This window comes from Dermacentor albipictus, chromosome 5 (genome assembly GCF_038994185.2).
Source record: "Dermacentor albipictus isolate Rhodes 1998 colony chromosome 5, USDA_Dalb.pri_finalv2, whole genome shotgun sequence".
NCBI classification, from domain to species: domain Eukaryota; kingdom Metazoa; phylum Arthropoda; class Arachnida; order Ixodida; family Ixodidae; genus Dermacentor; species Dermacentor albipictus.
The window spans coordinates 37,674,699-37,697,034 of record NC_091825.1 but is presented as its reverse complement, the minus strand read 5'-3'; the positions used below and the strand labels follow the sequence as shown (position 1 = coordinate 37,697,034).

At 47.4% G+C, this 22,336-nt stretch overlaps 1 protein-coding gene across 3 annotated transcripts in view; it reads right to left on the bottom strand.

Annotated features, from left to right (window-relative positions):
- LOC135909530 (uncharacterized) overlaps positions 1 to 11,273 on the bottom strand; it is an 85,190-nt gene extending 73,917 nt beyond the window's left edge. For all 3 annotated transcript variants that reach the window (XM_065441510.1, XM_065441513.1, XM_065441514.1), the window contains exon 1: positions 11,174 to 11,273. The gene's annotated coding sequence lies outside the window, so the exon portion shown is untranslated. The remainder of the gene's footprint in view (positions 1 to 11,173) is intronic.
- Positions 11,274 to 22,336: the final 11,063 nt, after the last annotated feature.

The window sequence follows — 22,336 nt, the reverse complement described above, 5'->3', positions numbered from 1 at the left end:
TGAAGCATCCGCGTACCTGTAGCGCTGTTCAATTCGCCCGCCCTCCGATCGAGGAGTACTGACATCATGGTCTCATAGTGGCGTTGCGCCATGGGTGAGTAGAACGGCGTCCGCAGACGGCGCTACGGCTTTTCGGCGCAAAACGCAAACGAGCGGCCAGAAACAGAGACAAGACAGAGCTGACAGCAGAGCGAAAGCGGGAGTATGGTTACAGTGGCTGGAATAGAGAAGTGTGATTACCGCCGAGAGGCTCCTACGGGAGCCACAGTGCAGCCTCATGATGCATTCGCTAGGTGGCGCTCGCCGTCGTTTACACGTCAAGCTGAGCGCATGGGGGGCCTATATGCCCATGTTTTCAGCGCTTTTTGGGTCATTTTAAGTGGTTGCCCTACGCTGTGCGCTTTTTCTGGCTTGTTGAAAATGTGCATGTGATGAGCCGACGTAAAAGCCACTGTTTTGTGCCTGGTTGCACAACCGGGTACAAATCGTGCAAAGAGAAGCTGTCGCTTTTCGGTGTGCCCAAGGACGAGCAGCTTTTTCTGAAGTGGCAGAGGAATATCCAAAGAGCTGTCAAGCCCCTTGAACGGAACGCCGCTGTTTGCGAGCTTCATTCTTATCCTCAGTTTGTGTTACGTCATTTCGAACACAACATACAAGGTGAGACGGTGCGTTTGGAATGAAGCAGACCGGTCCTTCAGCCCGATGCCGTTCCAACGAAGTGAGCTGTTTGCTTTTGTTGAAGCACTGGAGGACTCTTTCACCATTTGTTTAGCTGGAACAAGTTGCTCAGAGATAGCATCACAGAGATTATGCAGCACATGCAACGAATGCCACACGGTGGCTGTGTTGCCCATAAGGAAGCACTGACAAGCAGTATTGTAAAGTTTTTCATCATGACACGTCTTCACTTCTACACAAAGTCTCTGAACAAAGACCGCACTTCCACAAGGGAGCAGAAAAAACATTTGAAACTTAGCAGAACAACTTGAGGACCATGTGGAGATGCGCTTTAAGCTATGTCTTGTTGAATTTTCTCTGAAGTGTGTTTTGTATATTACTAATCTACCTGAAACTAATGTGACATTTAAGAAACCTCTAATTACTATGAATTACCATGAATTTTGTTATCATGTGAATGATTTATTGTTCTGTGTAAATACAATAAACAGTTCCATCAGGAATGTACAGTAGGGACCATGTTTTCCACTTTTATTTGTATGAATCTACTCACATTATTTGGACGAATCCAGCACAATGCTTATCTTACATTTAAATAATGATCAGAGCTCAGGGAAATGTCTAGTTATAATTTCATACGCGTTGGACATCCACTTTAATTTAAGCCATTTCTTCTATAATAATCAATTATCACGAATGCGACTACTGCATTCATGCTGTGCAAAATCTTTGTGCATAGAACTAGTGTAAACGACAAATAGATTTTTATGGCAAAAAGTACGAGTGTGCGAAAGATCCCATTCACGTCCATAGCACGCGATGGTTGCATTTGGCAGTCTTCTGAGCGGCAAAGTTGAATCACGATAAAGAGCGCCACTGTGCAGCGCATCACTACTGTGCTCGGGCAGTAACTAAAGCGCAGCTACCGTGGTAGCAGTGAGCAAGATTTATCGAACGAAAACTGATGAAAGGCGGAGATATACTAATGTATCGTCACTGCCATTGTAGCATGCAAGTTAACGCATTGCAGTTCGGATATAATAATTTATGTACCGAAAGAATCACTGCGAATTCACGTTTCTAGCGCGAAACGCATGGCACGCCCGTAGTAAGCGACGTGTAAGCAACCGCCAGCACCGCCTCGCGGTTGCATCGCGGAAGCACACGCGAACGGCCGCGCCTTCGGCACACCCCCCCTATGGGGAACCAGCGCTGGATAGGCGGCGCGTCGAAAAGAGTGCGTTGCACGCCGCCCTGGCGACGAAACGCGGCATATTCCAGCCACACAACCAGACGACACACACATACGCAGCCGTATTACAATTCGTATGTTTCCGTTTTCGCGCCGCTTCAAGTGGAGTTTTTGTAAAGAAGCTAGCGCCATCAAGTGAAGAAACGACGAAGGAAGCTTTTTAAGCTTTATATATTTTTCACAGTGCGTCGCGGCGAGCACGTGTGTTTCTTTAACGGTTGCGTCGTGTATCGATGCCATGCTTGCGTGGCTGCCTGCCTCGCAAATCTAGCAGTTATGACTCCGGTGGTGCTGCGCTATGGTTTCGTAAGTATTAGTTGGCCTGAAGGCTTTCCATATTTCTCTGGCTAGACATAAAAAATTCTGATGTTACTTCGCCACAGCAGTCAATGGAGAAGAAAGCTTTATCGCATCAGCTGACTCGCGCAAGCAAAAGTTTGAGTGCTCCGCTGCTTGATCGGTAACAATCCTGGCTACATTTAGCACTAATTACATAAATTTGCTGGATGCATCTCAGCACCGAGTCCTCATCCGCATGCGCATTTTTATAAACACATAGGTGGCTTAGTCGCGCGTGCGCCGGCACTATGCGCATACAACTTGTATTACAAGGCAGCTTCCCTCCCACATAATTCTTGGCAATGAATGGATAATTTTTACCTTTCGTATCGTTCACTTGGTGCGGTGGCGTTGCGAAGGAAAAATGGTACATATGCCGAATGGTGCATGCTATTGCTCATTTTGTTTCCGACGAAATACCGACGGCAGATTCTGCTGTTTGGTACTGTCTGCCATGGCTGACCGTCTTCACTATCGAATAAACCAAGGATACACGCGAAATTTGATTTAGAAACCAGCCCGACACCGCTTGACAGGGCGACAAGACGGGAGCTTACTCCGCTCGCCTGACTGCTTGAATCCAACGCCGCCTCCCTTCTTGTTCGTAGGGTTTAGATGGAAAGACGCAGAAGGATACATCCTCCCTCATCCCGACTTAGTTGTGGCACTTGTATGCGCAACGGTATCGTCGGCGACCTTTTGTTTTCCTTCGACTTTAAGGGCACGCAACGCAATTTTCGTCCGCGGGGGAGGCTGCATTGTGCACGCTCTGACCGCCAGGGCGGCGCTGCAGGTGCCGTAAAAACTCCAGCGCTGGTTCCCCATTCCAGCCACTGTAGTATGGTGGCTAGCGGAAGGAGAAACGCGCGACCATGGGGCTCTTGCATTGCCCAGGGGGCGCTGCGAGAAAGGTGCTAAAAAGCGCCCTCTGTCCTAAAATGGGTCGTACCAACCTCGGTCGTCTGCTTCGGAAAGCAGGTTTACAATATGGACCCGCCACTTTCGGTTGTGTTGTAGCATGGCCTGCTGCGTATATCGGGCACCGAAGATATTTTTCAGGGGTGGCACGCTGGGTAAAGACAAGAAATTATGCAGCGCCTATTGCGGGTACGCCGTTCAAGAATTAGGTGGCGAAGCTTTAGCACGGTGTCAATCGCAAGTGAAGCGAGTCGTGTACGAAGTGGAGCTACAGGTAAGGTTTGCACGCTAGCTGCCAGTCAGGCGCGCAAACGCGAGGAAATGCGTGCTATAAATGAATCCACAGCAGCGATAAGCAGACATCATGTGTACGGAACTGCTCGAGCACACGACGGTACGCGCCGCGATGTACGAATAGCTCGAGCGCACGATCGTACGCGCCGCGACGGCAGCGGTCTTTCTACATGCCTCCAAACGGCGGGCCTCCTGCAATCTTTGTCGACTGCATGCCGCTAAACTGATGCAATGCACGTGCGCTCGCACGTACGTGCGAATCGCGCTGCAGTGCGAGCTCGTGCGCTGCTCGCTTGATGTAGCTTTTAATGACAGCGCTCGAACATCGATGTGCTGCAATCAATGCTGCCTTGCTGCGCTGCCTCGACGTGCTGGTTTGAGATCAAGGATGAGCGCATTTAACTCTCTCAACCTGTGCTGCTCGTAGAGTAGTAGTGAATTGTCATCGAATGAGCCCGACCATTTGTGCTCAATTGCTAACACTTCACCACTTCGCATCGGTCGAATTGTTAATTATCGCTGCGGCCGGGTCTCGAATCGTGAATTACCAGCCATGCCTGCTGCTATGTCGGTCTGCTGTCGGGACTGTAGGCGCAAAAGAACGCAATTTCGTACGCAGATAATCAAGCGAGCTTCAAGACAGGCGAAGCAGTCAGCATGGCACGAAGTTTCGCTTACTCAGGGCGACGAACTGCAGCTATGCAGCGCGCCCGACGCTCCACTTCGTGAGGCCTTGAAGTAAAACGGTAGAATCTGATGTTGGGATTCAGGCCTTCTTGTTCATGGCAGCCCACGACGCAAAAGTAATGACGGTGACGCCTTTTCGAGGCTGGGCTAGGTCTCTCCGGATCGGCATCACCGATTCCTTCTGCTCCCAGCATTACGTCCCACGGCACACGGAGAGTCCGTTTTCGTTAAAATATAGGCTGCGGCGAGCTCGCAGCGTGGTCTGTGAGAAGTGACGAGCCTTTTCGCACTCGCAAAAGGGCATAAAAAAGTGCGAATCGACGCAAAACTTGGCCTACAAACGTGCTTCACCACAGCCAGGGCTCAATACGACCCAAGCTGGCACGACCCAGATGTCGTTTCCCGCACGGCCACCAGGCACTGCTACTATACCTCAAACTCCAGCGCAAGACGCCCATAAGCTGGTACTTCATTCTATGACGCAAACATCGACGCTCGTCGCCATGGACCCTGACACCGACAGATTGGCTCGCGATGGTGGGCTCAACTTCAGCGATTTGAGCACCGACGAGCGCGACCTGCTGCTGAGGGCTCGCGCTGCCGGCGTCGTTGCGTACTACGACGGCGGTCTCGACACCGGCTCTCCGGAGCGGGAAAGCAACGAGGGCTTCCCACGAAACCACATGGACGTGGCATTCTCGCTGCTTGCTCCAAATGGAAGTTTCGCGAGGCATCAGAACCCTCACAGCGCGACGCGATAACGAAACTACTGAAACTCCAAAGCGTACGCGGCGCAGAGTCGTGCGCGCGGAGTCGAGCCAAAATGAAACCTTTCAGACACCCATATTACTGAAGGGTAACGTCAAAATGTTATTTTTTTCTTAGAATCGAATAGACGTAGACAAGTAGAATTTTTTTCTGTCTAATAATCGAATGAAATTATATTTTTTATACGAGTAATTGAGTATTAGTAACACAAATTATGAGGAGTCCTTTCGTCATCGGGCTAGTACCGGAATGTCGCTGGAGGGTGTCAAATCGTGTCATGCATTTACCTCAATTTCTCGGTTACTAAAGCTCTGTTCTCGATTATATTGACGCCTTAGACGTTCTAGAACATTGCTCTACCACTTTAACTTGAGTTTCTGGTAGCCTTTAGTGTCCCTTTAAATGGGTTTCCCCAGCATCCAAGAGACACTTTTCTCCACCAATGGGTTACTTTGCTACTCCAATCAATCAGGCAAGCCGACATCATCCAATAAGCGGCAGAGTTCAAGGGGTCAAGAAATGGTCGCGTCAACACTCCGTACACAAAAACACTCTGACCATAACTAATCGGCTTTTGACAGCCGAGTGTGGGACGAAGACGCATCAGGTCCACGTGTGACGTCAGGCGCGGCGGCCGGGCGGCAGTGCTTGCGCGCGGCGCCGCCGTGGTTGTGTACAAAGGTTTCCCCCGCTACGAGGAGCCCACAAAATTCCCCGAAAACAAGCAAAGAGGCCCGCGCTATAGACTTTTCGCGACAACAGAGTGCGGCTCGCGTAGGCGATAACTCGTTGACTCCCGTCTTGCAGTTACACCAGAATAGCTCCGAGATCGATATTGCTGGCGTCAGTGCGTATTTCTGTGTCACCATACTCATCAAAATGACCAAACATGGGACAAGACGATCGACTTTGTAGCTCCGCAAATGCGGTCTGTTCTTCATCAGTCCAGAGGAATGGTGCGTCGTCACGCGTAAGGCAAAATAGCGGCTCTGCAGTCTTCGAAAAATTTTCAAGGAAGCGTCGATAATATGCACAAAAGCCTGAAAATCGTCGGAAACTTTTCTTGTCGGTTGGAGCCGAAAAAGTAGCTGCTGAAGCAGTCTTCAGGGGTTCGGGCCGAACACCTGCCGTGCTCACGACGTGAACAAGGAACATCAGTTCCTCGTCACGGAAATGGCATTTCTCTGACTTGAGTGTAAGGTCAGCCGATCGAATTATTTCGAGAGCATTCCAAAGGCGTCGAAAGTGCTCGTCTAAAGTTTCCGAAAGGACAACGACATCATCGGAGATAGACGAGGCAGCTTTTCCATTTGAGGTCAGCGAGAACGGTGTCCATCATCCGCTGGAATGTGGCTGGACCGGAACAGAGGCCTAAAGGGAGTACTCTAAATTCGTAACAGCCATCCCGAGTAACGAAAGCACTTTTCTCGTGGTTCCGCTTATTTACTTCCATTTGCCAGTAACCAGTTCTCAGATCGATAGAAGAGAAATACTTCGCGCCCCTTGGCCTGCCCAGGGGCGCGATCGGAGATATTTTGTTCGATACGCATTCTGTTCGGTTGCTGCAACGTCACTAAGTGGGAATATGCAACATTTGTGTCAACGGGGCGGAGGGAGCAGCCAATCAGGAAGCGGTGACCTACCCGGAAGTTTACTTCCGTCGTTTGTCGTCTGCTTGCAGACAGTATGCTGTAAAACGAAATGTTTTTCGTCTTCCAAATGAATGAAATCTTTATCCAAAAAAATTCATTATTTCTTCTCAAGCCCAAACACGTTTTCAAATAATAGTCCGTGTGACTACTGCAACTTATAATTATTAGTTTCTTTGCGTCGTACCTAGGTGGTGTCGCACACAGCGAGAAGAAAAAAGAAAAAGAAACGACGGGAAGAGTGGCGCACTTTTCAAGAGGCAGTGACAACATTCCAGTGGCTCGCCGACACCGATGATGGGGTCAATTTCGCTGTACAACCAACAAATTATTTGTTTCGAGAAATAAAAATGACGCCGGAATTCACTTTCTGCCATTTCTTCAAACGCGTTTCGCACCGCCACCCGCTTTGCTCCTTCCTCTAGAAACGCCAGCGCAACAACCTAAGTTCCCAGCGGACGCCATTTTCTCGAATTAAACTATGGATTGGATCCAAACGTGCCATGCCGCAGCCGCCGGTTAAATCAAATCCAATCCACCAGACGCGCCATGCGAAGCCGTATGATCGCTCCAAACTCCCCAGCTCCCGTCGAGTTCGGCGCCTATCAGACGAAATGCATGCTCGGTGGGAGGATGATTGATAGGATCGTGTCGTCATTTTGACGTCACCAAAAACGTAACCGCGTCCCGCGGCTGGCGACGTCGGCGCGGAGTAGGCCAATCGCGCGGGTCGGTAACCGAACAAACGCGCCGAACAACCATCTCCGATCGCACCCAAGATATCGTCGACACGAGGCAACGGGTCCAGGTCTTTCTTTGTGACGTTGTTTAGCTTTGGGTAGTCAACACAAAACTGAAGCGTGCCATCTTTCTTTTTTACAAGAACGACTGGCGATGACCAGGGTCTGAATGGAGGTTGTATTACGCCGTCCTGAAGCATTTGCTTCACCTGCGTTCTAATCGCATGCCGTTCGGTCGGGGAAACACGATAAGGCTGTTTCCGTACGGGGGGCACGTCGTCATAGTTGATGATACGGTGTTTCGTAATCGACGTCGGACGTACCTTCGGCGACCGTGCAAAGCAAGAGTGGAACTCGAGCAACGGCTCGCACCAACACCACCTAGATAGCACAAGGCCTGTTTACTGCGATCCGTGACGTCACGCTACCTGGCCCGAAATTTCTATTGAGAATGCTGATATGATGAAAGTGGTGACGTCAAAATGCCGTTGCCTATTCGGAAGCATCCAGATTAGATTCTATGGCAATCGGGCCAGGTAACATGACGTCATGGATTGGAGCGCAGAGGCCTTGTGTTATCTAGGTGGTGTTGCTCGCACAGGGGTTGTTTGTTCTCTTCAGGAAGCGTTGAACTAATGTCGACGTTGCGTGGAGGTGCTTCAGTAGTGCCAATTCCCTCGGAAGCAAAACACTAAGTGACATCGGCCATGGGGTTGGCGTAGGCCATGACAGTACCGGGAAAAAGGCACCGATGTTCGTGGCTGAAGTTCGTGACAAGAACCTCGCAGTGGCCATGATGGAGATCAATAAGGCTTCTTGCTAGGCAAACACATTGAGAAAGCTGGAGAGAGTGATTGCTTTCTGAGACCGCTTCACCCTGTAAGAGTCTGTCACATGCCACTTGACCCACGACACTTGCACGCCGTGGTAAAGTGACAGCGTCCTCGATTACACGAAGAGGTGCTCGAGGGTGGATGGTGTTGGTCGTCGCTGCGGCGCTCTTTGTCGAGAAAGTGACGAGGCGTTTTGGAATGTCGATGATAGCTCCGTGCTCCATGAGGAAGTCCATGCCTATGATTAGGTATCGAGAACACTGAAGGAGAATGCTCAAGCTGACAACAAAAGTAGAGCCGCGGATCAGTATTCGTGCCGTGCACATGCCGAGAGTGGTGTGACGATGGGCCCGCCAGCTGTACGAACCGGTGCTTCATTCCAAGGCGTCATCACTTTCTTCATAAGAGTGGCCAGTTTTTCGCTGACTATAGAATAATCCGCTCCAGTGTCCACTAAAGTTGCCAATTCACAACCGTCGGGCAGGACAGGAATGTCCAATGGAAATTCTTCCCTAATCATTAAGTACAGTCGTCGTCGATGTATCGTTGCTCCACGTACACGTCAGTAAAGGTCCTTGAGAACGTCCAGACTGAGCGGCCTCGCCCCCGAAGGCCGCTGTGGTTTGTTTTCCCGGCGAGGGCTGGGCGACCGACCCTGCGCCACATTCGAATACGTGCGGCGAGTCAGAGAAAACCGCCGCGGCGAAGAGGAGCGTGGCTGATGTCGAGCTGATGAGGATTCGCGCTGCTGGCCAATGTATTCCATAGGCCGCGGCGAGTTTGCTGAGAATCCGCGTAGTCCGAGATTTCGATAGGAGCACTGTCGGTAGACATGCCCAGCTTCGCGACAGTGAAAGCGAAGAAGACGGCGATCAGGTGCCCACCACACGCTGATATCCTTGGGACCTGTCGGGGGTCTTGGTAATACGAGGCCGTTCGGACGGGCTGTAGCATAGCCTGGCACGCGGTGCGAAGCGGGGAGAGATGAGGGGCAGGTTGCCTCAAAGCTTGCGAATATGACATACGGGAGCTGTCAGTTCTTAGCGATCGAGCTTCTGTGTTGAGGGGTGGTTCTCTTAGCGCATGCTAGATTTCGTCACAGAGAACGCTGGACAAGGAGCTGAGTGTCGGCTGTAAGGGAACCGACAGTTTCTTCTGTTATTAGCGGATTACGGAACGAATGAGCTCTCGAAAGAAATCGACATGGCCCCCGGGAGTTCCGAAGAACTCCGTAGGTGAGGCAGTGATCACTTGACATTCGTATGATGGTGCCCGGTGACGAAGAGTCTAGTCCATGGTCACGGACTCGGAAGAAAATTCTGACACCGTCTTGGGAGGACTGCGGACGAGACCGCCGAACAGCTGCTGTTTCACTCCGCGCATCAGGCACCGCACCTTCTTTTCTTCCGACATGCTGGGGTCGACTCGTCGAAAGAGAAGCGTCATGTCCGCAACATACATTGCGACACTTTCGTTCGGCGTTTTTATACGGCACTGAAGATCACGCTCAGCTCGTTCTCGGCGAAAAGGGCTCGCATACATCTCAAGAAACTGGCGTTTGAATTCTGCTCATGAAGTTAGGGCATCTGCACGGTTCTCATGCCAAACACGTGCGCCACCATTAAGGCTGAAACATACGTTTTTCAGTTTGTCTGCGTCATCCCACTTGTTGAAAGCGGCAACAAGTTCATAGTGCACCAGCCAATCTTCGACATCCCTATGTATGGCGCTGTGGAACGGATTCGGCGTTCACGGATTGGGTAGCGTACATTGAATCGGCGTTGTGCCTTCCATACCGGTTGGGGTGGTCGGAGCTGCCAAAATCTCTGGGAGGAGTCCAAACTCAGGGGCTTTTCCACGAGTCGTTCGGTTGTCGCGGTGTGCAGGCGTAACCCTCGGTACGGGGCTGGAGCTCCTGCTTCCGGAGGGGTTTGGTGCATAGATAATAATAATTATGTGGTTTTACGTGCTAAAACCACTTTCTGATTATGAGGCACGCCGTAGTGGAGCACTCTGGAAATTTTTACCACCTGGGGTTCTTTAACGTGCACCTAAATCGAAGTAGACGGGTGTTTTCGCATTTCGCACCCATCGAAATGCGGCCTCCGCGGCCGGGACATAGATTACCCAGCATGGGTTCTTTAACGTGCACCTAAATCGAAGTAGACGGGTGTTTTCGCATTTCTACCCCATCGAAATGCGGCCGCCGTGGCCGGGACATGGTTTAGATTACCCAGCATCTCCACCAGTTTGTCACGCGCTAAGGCAAGTAGGGAACAGTACCAGCAGCCAGACACGAAACATGCCAGATATGAAGAGACTGTTCTCCAGCTGGCGCGGGATCTTGGACTTTGTCGTCTTCTGCGCCGTTTTTTGCTGGGCACGCAATACTGACCGTTTGCTGGCTCGAAACATCAAGTGTCAATATTTTGTTATTGCGATTACGTATTATGTGATTATGTTAACGAGTACATCTTCTGGCGCTGCGATCTCTCACTACAGACGTAGTCTCAGCGGTTTCTCTTTGCGGGATGATTTATTGCCGCTAACCTAGCTACATGTTGGAGAGCATTGTAGTTCCACGGTGGGGTATAATGACTTTGTCGGGGGCTCAGTGCCTCGGAACTCTGCTTGGTGGGCATGTTTATGAGAAAGCAAGGATAATAAATGTACCCTATGAGGAGAGCGCAGCCACATTCTAAAACCGGTGTCCCACGATCACTTTCAATGGCGGTCGAGCCCGATCCGGATCTCAATTTTCGATTGTGAAATTGTGACCGCGATCCTCATCCCGATCGCGTTCGATCGTCATTGAAAGTGCACCGTGTGAAGACCGTTATCAAAGAGAACTAAATATGGGACCACCGTTCACTAGCAAAAGTACCTAGAGCTACTACCACTTTCGTTTGCCCTGACCCTGGGTCAATAATGCGCTCTTGCTGACAGATTGGCCCTTCATAACCATTCAGAAATGCTTCTCCAGCTGATGATAAAAATTTTGCGAAAACAACTTACGTTACACAGTTGAAAAGACTCTTCTCTCACTGGTGTCGGAAACGGTGCTTCCGAATGTTCTTCTTCTTGCTCTTCTTCGACTGCGATGGCGCGAGTTTGCCAGCATGCCATTGCAAAGAAGCTGATAGTTGATTTTTTTTCATTCATTCTACTTGTCGACCAAAATTAAATGCTCGAGAAGTGTGCTTGCATGCGAATTTGAACAAATGATGCATTGAGCAGTGCAGAGTGTTGTTTTAAATATGCTTGCTCGAATGAAATGAGATATCAGATATAGTTTAGGTCACCTTAATTCAATTATCTGACTTATGCACAATCACCGTACTTCTTCATTTTTATTGAGAAATGAAAGCAATGGAAACGCATTTTATTATCGGTCTTTTACATATAATACATAGCTGTAGATTTTTTTCTCGCTCTAGAAAACGGTCCAGCAGTTTCCTTTTTACTCAGAATAACCAGAACAACCTGTTTTCTGCAAAACAAAAAAAAAAAGAAAACAGGATGCGTTAGAGCTTAGTGAGCAAGACAAATAAAGTTAACCGGTGGACTAGTCTTTTTTTGTTAGTTGCAACGACATAAAGCCAACGGACATTGAAGACTATTGATTTCAGCAGAATGACTGTCATCTGCTTCTTTTGGTGACCTCCCTGCTCCTAGATACCTTCTTTCTATCCATTTTATCTATCTCTCTTTGTGACTATGCCTTGCAACTGGTAAAAGGACAACAAGAATATCACGGGGATACGAGAGATGAGACAGACTACACGAGACGGCTGCCAAAAATGAGGAGGGGAAGGTGAGGGATGTTCAACCCATCGAGGAAGGAAATAATAATGGAACCTTGCTTATGACAGTCGAAGACAACTGAGTCGTCCCAACACGTGATCACCACGTCAGTGAGCGCCTTGGTTTCTAGTGCTCCCTCTCTCCAATCAAAGTGACGTCATGGCAGCCAGACAAGTGCGCGTCAACGGAACCCACCGAGAACATAGCAATGGGCCCTATAACTTTAACCTTTTCCGTTTATTCCGATCTTCTGAAGTCAACTCTACGTAACCGCCGATGCAAGTATCACTCGGTGATCCGCAGCGTTGCCTGAACAGCCTAGTCACACGCTCACCTCGTTTATAGGAGGTCACTTTAGTTGGGTTTCTAAACGAACAACAATGCCTACATCGCGCGTTTTTTTTCATCTATTTGGCTAAGAAGAGGCGAGGAGCCCGCTCAAGTAGAGAGAGTTTCGATGGGGACGAGCCAGCGCACTCAATATAGATAACCGGATGAAGACGGAGGTGGCTGGCGTCGGCTATTAGTCCGCTTTCTCTTACTTAGATTGCGGTGGCTTGTCGAAAATCGCGGTGGCATGTAACGGACAGTTCAAAATGTCGCTAAAACGGATCCTCAGCAAATAATAGTTGGCCGAGAGATGTCGTACACGTGCAGAAAGGGCTCGATAACGCTATACGGCCACGCCAAAAAAAATTGCTATACGCAAATAAACCCATGCTCTCCGGCAGGTGCGAGTAGCCAGTGTCTAAGGGATCGGCGACAGTCATCATCTATTCCTTTCGGAACCGGGCAGTGTCCGGCTAGTCAGTCATGTCAGTCAGTCATGTCCGGCTTTCCACTCATGGCACATTATGCACTTAATCGTTTATTTAATTGAAAGAAATCACTTTATGTTTAATTTGTTACTTACAGGTATAGATAGGAAAGCAGCAGCAGAACTTACAGTATGAACGGCAGTATGTATACAAACTCCGAACATACAGCTATAGAAACGCATGTTACGGGTATCAAAACAAGCATTCAAAACGGGTATCAAAACTAAGCACTCTATGTGACTGGTGCAACAAACTAAATAACAGTATTTCTTGAAATAGCTTTTGTAAAGAAAAATAAGGAAACAGATAAACGTATTGTGAGACGAGGTTTAGGCAGCCAGTCTCTTCTTTAGTCTCTCGAGTGAGAGCCCCACCACCAGGCCCCAAAACGGTGATGATGAGTATGTACAGGTGAGAATATGAAGCGTATATAATGCTCACACTAATTTCCCCGCACGCGCTAGCGGCCAGCCAGGCCGCGACTTAGCCAGGAGGGGAACGCCGAACGAATCGTTTTAGGCGCGAAACGTGAACAATCTCCGAACCATGACAACGATGGCCGGAAGAAACGTCTACGGGAGTAACGCGATAGTTCACGGGGGATGTTTGTTCGTTAATAATATAGGGTCCAAGAAAGCGGGATTCAAACTTCTCGCACAAACCGGGTGTACGAATGGGCGTCCAAAGGAGCACTTCCTCTCCAGGACGAAAGCAGACGTCGCGACGAGAGATGTCGTAACGTTGCTTGCGATCTAGCTGACTGACTTCTGTGTTGAAACGACCACGTTGACGGCATTCCTCAAGTTTCAAGACGAACTGTTCGGGTGTATTGTCTGAGGTGTTAGTTGGAGCATTGAAGAAAGCGGCGTCGATGGTGAATGTCGGTGAACGGCCGTAAACTAGGTAGAAAGGTGAGTATCCCGTAGTTCGTTGGATAGCGGTGTTGTGAGCAAAAGTCACGAAAGGTAAAAGTTTGTCCCAATTCTCGTGGTTTGGCCCGATATACGTTGATATCATATCTATTTGTTTGTGTATTTGTGTCTCTATTTATCTATGTTTGTGTTTGTGTATCTATTTGTATATATAGCAATTTCTTTGTGGGTGATATCCGGATGTTGTCTTATAAACTGTGGCACAAGCTCCGAGTACTTCTGCGAGCATTGTTGACATGAAAGTCTTGCCGCGGTCGCTTAACAGTATACGAGGTGCACCATGGCGCAGCACAATGGCAACTAGGAAGAAGGTGGCAACGTCGGAGGCCAAACTAGAGCGTAGAGGAGCGGTCTCTGCGTAACGTGTAAGCTGGTCAACAGCTGTCACGACCCATCGATGACCCGCTGGCGTTATGGGCAGAGGGCCGACTAGGTCTATCCCAGCTATGGCAAAGGGTGTCTCGGGACATGGGATGGGCTGTAAAACTCCAGCAGGAAGCGAAGTCTGTCGTTTCCGCCGTTGACTCTGAACGCAAGAAGCGACGTACTTGGCCACAAAGGTAGACATGCCTGGCCAAAAGAAACGGCTCCTAACGCTGTCCTAACGCTATGAATAATGCTCACAATATATAGGAATAAAATATACAAACATTTTTTTTCTTTATCTTGTGTAGGCTCTATAGTTTTGCACATTTTACAGTAAGTACAGGCGAATAGGGAAATATTGATAATATCATAGGAACTTAGCATAGATGGAGGTGCAAATTTCAAACTTTGTTTTGACAAGTGTAATCAAGGACTAGGCACGGACCAAGCCTCAGGTACCATTATTCGATGGCAGTTGTTTTCTTCAAGGTGGGCTAGGACACATATTGCAATTCACATTTCTTCAGATTTTTAATTTAAATGCAATATTTAGCCGATATTTATGCATGCTGTGCACTTTGACTACGCCACTCTGTTTAAACGATTCTACAGTTGATGGATCCTAGAATACGTTAAGTATAGCTTTAATGGAGGATTGGCAATGCCTTTGAATTACAGAATTGTTTTGAAAACTTGCGATAACGGGCGAAGTTCTCGATGTTTCACACAATAAGGTTGGCTCGTTTGCCACTGATTCATTTTTGCGCGAGATATAAAGTTTGCGTTATGCACGACTCGGCATCACAACACTCACCCTTGAGGCAATTAATTTAGAAGCAGCTTCTCTTTCATCAAAAAATAAAAAGAACTTTGTTATGACCGCGGGCGTGGTATGATATAGCGCGTACCACGCCGGCCCTTTTTTTTCGATGTTGAGGTGCATGACAAGAGTGCCACCAACGCAGCAAGTGAAAACACTTGTTTGTTTTGTTGTGCTCGTTTACTTAGGGAATCACAGCATTGCCATACGCGCCTCACGCCAGTGGGCACTGTATGAGCAACTTCATGAGGCACGCTGGCTTCGCATTCTGGAGGCGCACTTATCCTACGTGCTCAAGAATTGAGACATACCGACCGCTCTGAATTGCTAATTTTGACATCTCTCCTGGCGAGCTACCGACTGTGCATATTCCTAGAAATGTGAAGGCGAATGGCCAGACAGCGCTGCTTGAAAACAGAAATATTGAAGTTCGGAAAGTGCTCGCGAGAGGAATATTATGCGGACAGAACTTTCGTTTCCTTTTTGCGGTCATCATACCACCCCTCGTATTATATTAGGGGTTTTACGGCAACGTATAGAGTACAATGTATATGCGCGAGTAAGAGCACATTTTGCAGCATAGGCACTTGTTTGCCGTAGCACGCAATGTCCCTTGTTCAACCGTACCGCAGACGTCGTGTCACTGGCCACGGCGACCTTCTATTCTCGTCTACCGACTTTACGGGCTCACCGGGAGAATTGGATCTCCTAAAAAAAAAGGTATTTCCTGTAGCTCTCGAACATGGCGAAGTCAGCTTTAATGAATCGTCCATAGGACTTGGCTTATTTTTCTGTATGCTATCTGTGTCCCATAAGACTCACTACTATCAACTTCAAGTATTTTTATGGCACGAGACACCTACACAAGCAATACTAGCCAGATAAACGCGGTATCTACTGTTAATGCAAAATTTATTTCAATAACGAAGTGCGAGATAGTGAAATATTGGGACGCGTTTGTAACAGATTATACTCACACATATGCACAAGCTACGTAGAACATAAGAGATGTCACCACCTGACAAGACATCTGGCGCCAAGACACCCAACGCTATGCGACACATCCAAGTATCCACTCGAAATTTTTGTATACCCATCCTCTGAGGAGCATGAATTCACCCCTTATCAGAGCAGTATTTCTTTTTCAAAAGTTAAGTGAAGTTAACCACTGCAACCAAATATTGGTTGCAGTGGTGGCGTAGAGGTAGAACACCCGCCTCGCGTGCAAGAGGTCCGTGGTTCGAATCCCGGTGCCGGAAATTTTCCACCGGATAAAAAAAAAAGAAAAATGCGCGTGTTGATAAAATTGCACAAACAGGCCTGGAGTATGGCCTGATCTCTGTGACCAGAACCGGTAGCGCACTCCCTCACCAGAGCAGGATTGGCCACCCTCGTGCAGTACTTGGCCACAACCTCCTATATGAATAAGAATGGGCTGGGGTGCGTTTGGCAGGCATTCTCAGATCATGAACAGCAGGTTGCCACTATCCCTCAAGAGAAAAGTATATAATAGCTGTGTCTTACCAGCACTCACCTACGGGGCAGAAACCTGGAGGCTTACGAAAACGGTTCTACTCTAATTGAGGACGACGCAACGAGCTATGGAGAGAAGAATGATAAGTGTAACGTTAAGGGATAAGAAAAGAGCAGATTGGGTGAGGGAACAAACGCGAGGTAATGACATCTTAGCTGAAATCAAGAAAAAGAAATGGGCATGGGCGGGACATGTAATGAGGAGGGAAGATAACCGTTGGTCATTAAGCGTTACGGACTGGATCCCAAGGGAAGGGAAGCGTAGCAGGGGGCGGCAGAAAGTTAGGTGGGCGGATGAGATTCAGAAGTTTGCAGGGAAGGCATGGCCACAATTAGTACATGACCGGGGTTGTTGAAGTATGGGAGAGGCCTTTGCCCTGCATTGGGCGTGACCAGGCTGATGATGGTGAAGTCCAATACGTTCACGCACACGATATGTATTTGCGTATATTTTTGCGTTTCTGGTAAAACTGCACACATATGTTTATTAAGGATTGTGAACAAAAAAACATTTTCACTTTACTCACAGTATTGATTACATATTTTTCACTTGATCCCATATTGGGATCAATTTCTGTTAAAAGAAATGACATCATTCATTCACCATTAACAAAAAAATTACTTCTAAGATAAAATATTTTGTTTCTTCCATTGAAAGAAATGTTCTTTCGTAAAATACGAATTTTCCGCTTTTTCTTTCTTTTCTAAAGTTATTTGATCCAGTATACATTAAAAGGAGAACGACAATGCAAGACGTCATTGAGGGTTCATTTTTATTCTGTGTGAATAAGAATCAATTCATAGAATTTATAGAAGCCGATTTGAAGACTAATGATCTCTGTGGGTTTCGCGTGCCTCATAAAGTAAAATTCAAAAGCCTTACCACTCGAAGTACACTGTATCAAGAACCAACGTACGTGTATTGGAAGATGAATAAAACGATTGCCGTCAAGAGGTCAAAAACAGAAATAATCTATTCTGCCGACTATGCATTGTAATGTGTACGAATCTGTGCGTGCACGACCTTAGGCATAATCGTGCTGGGTGTCTTCTGATTTTAGAAAATGCAGCGACGATTCCCTGATGGTCGCATTTTCCTTGCAGGGCGAAATATTGGGTCCGAAGTTATCGTTGCACAGAAAGCCATAAGTTACTCACCCGCGCTTTTCCATTAGAAACGTACGTTTTTTTTTTTTTTTTGGTACCACAACTGAGGCAGCTCCCTTCGCATTGCTTGGTCGAAAATTATGGCCAGATCTACTGCGAGAGTAGGAAAAAAGGAATATTGGTAGGTTCGATAGAAAGAACAATGAAGCAAATCCATTGCACTGTTCGAATCAATGTTGTGCGAAGCATATTACGGGTAGCTGGCTACCCAGCATCATTCCGGATTACGGAAAGCGTGGCCACATATGACCAACGTATTCATGAAAGACGAACATCTGTGTGTCTGACGTGAACGTGTGTGCGACAACAGCAGCAGCAAGACAATCACGATGATGCTCTTGTAACTCTTACGGCATGATTCTACTCCGGCCCTTCTACGCGAGCTTACGATATGACGCATGTTTGTTTCTACATAGGTACTGGAAGAGCGCAAGCGAGAGAAAATGTGGATTGTGACGTAATCAGCGACTACGCGTTGTACAATCGTAAGTAACCTATAACGATTGCTTATGGTGTACGCTAAAACGGCAAGGGCACATGTACGCCAGCAACGAAACACTAAAACGTGATCAACCTGGGTCTTTCATGAGGGTGGTACAGCATGGCACAGCTTTTGGTTCTTAGACAGCGTTAGCTGCTGCCAAGAAAGTACTCAAGAATGTGCATGGATCTCAGAGGCAGTGCAATCTTACAGAGCTTCTCAAAGTACGAGCTGTCGTGAGGAAATAGCAGGAGAAACTGACACGTGATGCAAAAAAAAAAAGAACGTCTCAAAGAACTAGTTGGCTTTGGCTGAAGACGACTATTGGAGCCATCTTGGCCTAGTGATTAGAGAATGGGGCTGCTGTGTTCAAAAGTAGAGGTTCAGTTCTACTGCCGTTAACGCATTTTTTTACAGAGGTTCGAAGTGCTGCGACGCAATAAATATCTAGCTATCCACCTACCGCAATGTGCCTGCGATGAAGCAAAGAATGCGTCCCATGAAAATATTTGTTTGGCTAACACATACTTGAAAGAGAGAAGTGAGAGACATAGCAACTGAGGAGAAAGAAACAAAAGAAGTAGGTCTTATCGTAGCACCATGTGGTGAATCGCTAACTCGTGGTTACAGCCTGTCAAATGAACGTCATATAGAGCTCTCATAAGCTCCTTCATATAGAATAATTTCAAGTACAATACATAAAAATATATTTCGATTTCCGCCCTGGCAAAATTTTTTTCCTGCAAACCTCTTGATACTACGCGAAGATTGTGATGCAAAGTGCTTTCCCGCGGCACACGAAGCGCGAGATATAACAAAAAACGACATTCCTTTTGCTGACCGCTGTAAATCAAGCGCAAGCGAAGCAAGCGCATTTTTCAACGCTGCAGATTCAAGCTGTAACAGATCACCCTCTTAACAGGGCGTCGGGCAAGGAGGGTGAATGAATGGGCGTCTCGCCCAGCAGGAGGTAACGGGAAAAAGAAGAGGGGGGCGTCGTCCCCCGATTGGACGGTACCGGAAGGGCCGGGTGAAAGTGCTACGACGTCGCCGCAAACTGGTTCCAAGGTCACCAACACCTCCAGCAGTCCTGCGCCTGCCTTTGACGCCGTGCCGGTAGTTGTGTGCAGCCGTGTGCGAAGGGCTAGCGCGCGGCGAAACGCGTTTCCTGCTGGCCACGTCAACTCTCCGGCACGCCGAGCTCGTGGAAAATAATGCACTCTAGCCAGGAATAATTCTGGGGCTATAATTTTTGGGGCCAGTCCATGATGGGGATGTGGTCAATAAGCGCACGACAAAAAAAAAAAAATGACATACGCTAGTGGCGGAGCCAGAATAGGCTCCTGTACTACAGCTTGGAGACTTTTGTTTCTCTGCGTTGGGATGACCGCCGTGTATTAATATGGGATAGTGCACGTAACTCCGGGTCCCGAAATGTAAGCGGCGAGCGCGGAAGAAAGGGCTTAGAGCCTCTTATCGAGTCATTCCCCTTACCATTGACAACGAAAGCTGCAAAGGCGAATGACTTTCGCCACCGGTCGAGCGTGGCGCAATCCCCGGAAGGAAAACAACACGAGGCGCCGTGTCTGGTACGGCTGGTTCGAGTCGCTGAGGTGCATGGCGCTACTTTGTACGCTTTCAAAGCATCCGCAGAACTGCGAACACCGAAAATTGATATATGTGCAAAGAATTTCACATGAAAATTGCAATTTGGCTGTGATATCTGAAATTGGCCCTTTCTTGCTTGGAAAATGTTCTGTTTGAGAAACAGAGCTGGCTTTTGCCAGGTATTGTTCAGTGGAACACAATGTTCTCCTGCGGAGTTGAAGGAGAAAGAAATATAGCGTGCATGCAGGAATCTGGAAGAAGTTATCTTCTGCACTTTACGAATGAGCAAAAGCAAGAGAAATATGAATAGGCAACAACCTAATTTCCATACATTATTCATGTAACGAGAGATCCACTTTGACAACGATCGAAAACGTAATCGAACACTTTGTCTGTAGAAGGAAGTAGGTGCCAGGAGGATTTCTGAGCTTCATCACGTATGGACTAACCCTTCCACTTCTTCAGTGTGGACAATTTGAGTGTTGACAATTGTTGCGTTGCACACAATCTAAGCCGTGCAGCGTGAACATAGAGACGATTTTATCCTGCGTAGGTATGAATTGATAATCTCTAGTCACTAGGCTAGAGTTCTTTATTCTTTGAGACCCTTACGATATGATTGATTAAAAAAATATATTTTTTCTTTGAGGAGTGGGGCAAAATGCGACAGTGTAGTTTTTTAGAAAGTTGAAACTAATACTTGTGAACAAAAAATACTAGCTAGTAAGGCGATCGTAACATCTCTGTTGTGCAGGATGATCAGAACATATGAAAAGAAGAAAATAGGCCGGACGCGTGAGGATGATAAGAGCAAAAAACCTCAACAGCTTGACTGAGCGGTAGTGTTCCCTTGGCGCTTCAGTCATGAAATTTTCTCCAAGAGTCCAAGAGAAGAAAACTAAAGCTGCACAATTTGATATGTTAGCTATGAAATCCGCGCTGAAGTGACTGCAATGTCGGCAAGATATATAAAATTTGCCCAGTGTCGAAGAATGGAGAGAAGTTGAAATCGAAGATAATACCGTGCTCCACAAGAATAGGATAATGCTGGGAAGATGGCCTTCAACTCGTGCTGCAGCACTGCTTCAAAGGAAAGGAAGGGAGCAGATAAGCTCTCAGAAAGTTAACATGCAGAACCGGTAGAATTCAAAGGTAGAAGAAGACATTACAGGTTGAAGAGCAATGGCAATGCTTTGTCTCCAAAGGAGCCTGACCTTGTTCTTTTACCATACATTGCTTTTTGTGTGGCCAATCGCCTAGTGAAGGCTGTGGACGGCCTCATAATGATGAATTCGCTTATTTCATCTGCAAAGACCAAATGATCTTAGCTTTCTGTAAGGGTATGTCAATTGGTCAACTCGGTTTGTCGCATTTTCTCCATTGATCGGGGCAAAGCAATCTCTAATTACTCTAAATTTCGATTATAGCGGCACTCTATTTGCTGTGTCCCAAATAATATGCTGCTTAAGTAATGTGCTTCCTGCCTACTTGTGTTGAATATGCCGAGAATAAAAAAAAAGTTGATTTGCAAATTTGTTGTCGCTTTTTACCCAAGTTACACTACTCCCAAGACAGTTGGCGCATAGCTAATAAACCGTAACATTTGGCGCCAACATTACGAAAAGAAGCAGCAGAACAGGCGCTGCGATGTATAATTATTTCTGTGCAACTTTCTGCGCAAAACTGTGAAACTCTGCAACGAGATTTATAAGCACATTTGCTGGTTACGCATGCAGTCAACGAAAAACTCACGGTGTATCCTTTCCTCGGAAATGATATTTGACGTTAATGCTATAAGCGACATCACTTATTATGGGTGTGTATTTGGCGCATGTATATTTTGTATGTTTCAGTGATTATTATGAAGAGCTTTCATTACCCCGTGGCACACTAAGTGGCCCAGGGTTTATTTAAGTGCCATTGGGGATCCACTGCTCTTATTACTATTATGCGAACAAGTACCATACAATAATAATATATGTGGCCTGCTCCGAGAAGCACTTAACGAGTGCTAGGAAGCGTGCTACAGCAAAACGAGCTCTTGGCTAACGGGACACGAGAACTGGCACGCGTCATATATACAAATTACCTAACTTAATGTCAGAGTGAAAGGGTGAGTGTCAGAGCAGCGCATACGCAGTGCAACTTTCTCAATGACCCAAGCTGCCACATATGCAGTAAAGGAAACTCAACAATCTAGGTTGGCACAAATGAAAAAACAGTAAGATTGGGATATATTTAGCGGAAAGTGCGTGAAGTATTCTTACAAAAGCTAACCACTTTGAAAAAATACATTAAAACATAATATCAGTGCACACGCGTTTCTTTCTACATTTCGCCCCCATATGATGCGATCACAGTTTTTTGGGATTGAACCTGCGTCCTTAGGCTCACCAGTGAGACGCCACAGCCACTGAGTTAACGCTCCGAGTGCAATGGACGAACCATTTGATTGCCAGCGTTCGACGCATGCGTATTGGCTCTTGATTTTCTTTTGCCCTTGCGTTCTTCAAGAAGTCGCTCAGGGCAAAAAATATGCCGAGAATTACCTGGAAGCGCAACGCGCCCACAATGAAATAGTTTGCCGATATCGCCTTTCAGCGCTAGATGGCATAATAAATATCGTTTCACGGTAGTTGACACTGGCGT